The sequence below is a fragment of the Clupea harengus genome, chromosome 23 (genome assembly GCF_900700415.2).
Source record: "Clupea harengus chromosome 23, Ch_v2.0.2, whole genome shotgun sequence".
Lineage (NCBI taxonomy): Eukaryota > Metazoa > Chordata > Actinopteri > Clupeiformes > Clupeidae > Clupea > Clupea harengus.
Window position 1 is genome coordinate 24387410 of NC_045174.1, and position 2500 is coordinate 24389909.

The following is a 2500-nucleotide window of genomic DNA, read 5'->3' on the forward strand; positions in this document are numbered from 1 at the left end:
GGTTGCGGTGCCAACGGCGGCCGTGCCCCTGCCGCTGCGTCTGTGCAGATCGCTGGGTTGCCATGATGTGTGCCACCGGCAGAGAGAGAGAGCAGAGAGAGAGCAGAGAGCCTGGCCTCAAAACAGCACAACAGCCTGAGCCTTTGTGATGTCATCACTTTAGCATCCCAGTGGAAAGAACCATCAGGCTCAGGCAATTGTGATGTCATCACTTCAAGGCTGACTGTTTCCAGTGCCATTGTGATGTCATCTTTTCCGTGTCACCTGGTAGAGATACAGAGATTCCTGACACAGTGCACAAAATAATAATAATAATAAATAATAATTTATTTTATTTGTAATGCACTCTTCATTCAAAAGAATCTCAGAGTGCCAACATATTAAAAACTAACTATAATAATACAATAAAATAAAAATGAATTAACATAAGCATAATAGAAAACTTTTTAACATTTTAACATACGATTTAACACAAGGCCAGAAATGCCTTCCTGAATAAAAATGTTTTTAGTCCAGCTTTAAAGGAGTCCAGCATCTGCGTTGCCCTTAGGTGGTCAGGGAGGCTGTTCCATAAGCGTGGCGCTGCCGAGCAAAAGGCCCGGTCGCCCATGGTGCGGAGCTTTGTTTTGGGGACGCGGAGGAGCGAGCTGTTTGAAGACCTGAGGGTGCAGGTGGAGGTTTGGGGAGTAATTCATTCTTGCAGGTAGGGAGGTGCATACCCATTTATGCATGTATGGGTGAGTATAAGGACTTTGGAGTCAATCCGGAAAGAGACAGGGAGCCAGTGTAGTGAGTGTAATATTGGTGTTATGTGCTCATATAAAATATGAGGACATAAGACAAAATTATTTTTAAAAGATTGGTGAGGTCCTCCCTGAGTTCCTGCTTGCGAGCAGTGAGGAGAGGCTTTCATACCTCACCGGAGAAAATGAGGAATGCCTTGTCCTCGCTGCACAATATGTAACCTACTGCCATAAACGGAGGGAGAGCCCATAAAATAATTAAATTCATGTATGTTCATGTCTGTTGTTGTTGTTGTTAATCCCCTGATAATTATTATGTATTTGTATTATTGTTCCCACTTCTCCCTTCCCCTTTTGATGTACCCTGCGTAAAGATATATGTATTGTTTATGTAATCACTTATATATGTATTGTTTATGTAATCACTTTTATATGTCAAACCCAAATGCTTTGGCAATACTCTACAACGTTATGGTCATGCCAATAAAGCTTCTTTTGAATTTGAATTTGAATTTGATAAGTAGAAGCCTTGCCCGTGATGAGCGGGAGCAGGCCGTGTTTTCCAGGGAGGGCAGTGATCAGCCAGTGATGTTTGGGGCTGTGTTGATTACTCTCTGAAGGGCTCTCTTGTCTGTCCCAGTGTCTCTCTTGTCTGGCAGAGTACCACGTTGAAATGCAGTACGCATTGAGCAGTACGCTTAAACGGCAAAAGGCCACCAGCAGGTTGCACTCCAGGTTGTTTCTCCTGAGTGCTCTCAGAAAGTGTAATCGCTGCTGTGCATGTTTGACGACTGCTGAGGTGTTGGCAGACCAGGAGAGGTCATCAGATAAGTGGGCTCCCAGGAATGTGAGGGTGTGGACCTTCTCCACACAGTTCATGTTGATGTGCAGTGTGTGTGTGTGTGTGTGTGTGTGTGTTGGAGTGGGGCCAGGTCTACACTTCGCCTCCTGTAGTACAGAATGAGTTATTTTGTTTTTGTGGTGTTCAGTAAAATCCTTCCACTAGCATCTGCCACATAAAAATCAATACTTTTAAAATATATTTTATTAAAACTGCAGTAGTTGTAGAAGGGCTTTCATGACAGACAGAACTAGCTACATTTTAGCGAACTGGATGGTCCAGAAAAATGACACCAAGAATGAACCTATGAACTAGAGTCATATGAACACGGTCATTCCGCTAGAGCCAATCACAGGGCTTCGGGAGGCGGGATCTAGAGCGGGTGGGTAGCAACAGTTGCCCCGGTGAGGAAGAAGCGCCATAGCCACGGTAGTCCTGGCGACAAGAACCCAGCAACGAGAGTCAACAACAACAACAGCCTGAAACCTTGAAAAAAATAAAAACCCAATATACCAGTTGGAAATTCTCTCGGAATAAGAGGTGAAAATCTTAAATAATTACGTAATCCGACATTTTACGTTTCAGAAGAAAATGTCTGTCAGGATTGCTGTTGTTTTATCTAACAGCCAAATCGGCTAGGTAGCAAGCTAGCGATCGCTAGCTTCATATATCAGAAGCACAATAAGGCTCACTGGCTATTTAGCCAGCTTGGTTCGAATAGCCGTCTGACTTGATGTTTCAGTATTTCTAAAACAGGCTGTTGTTATGGCGATGTCAAATGCACGATAGGCTGTACAAAATGGCGGGGATGATGCTAGCTAGCTACTATACGTGACACTAGCCGCTGCTTACATCTCACATATCACGTTACCAGCTAGCCAGCTATCTACCTGACGAGTTTTTTGATCAGTCTGTC

At 43.9% G+C, this 2500-nt stretch overlaps 1 protein-coding gene across 8 annotated transcripts in view; it reads left to right on the plus strand.

Annotated features, from left to right (window-relative positions):
• Positions 1-1893: 1893 nt before the first annotated feature.
• The window catches only part of rfx1a (regulatory factor X, 1a (influences HLA class II expression)), a 27662-nt gene continuing 27055 nt past the window's right edge, over positions 1894-2500 (plus strand). For 3 of the 8 annotated variants that reach the window (XR_004162994.2, XR_004162992.2, XR_004162995.2), the window contains exon 1: positions 1895-2124. The gene's annotated coding sequence lies outside the window, so the exon portion shown is untranslated. The other 5 variants (XR_004162989.2, XR_004162993.2, XR_006151572.1 and 2 more) reach the window with 4 other exon arrangements.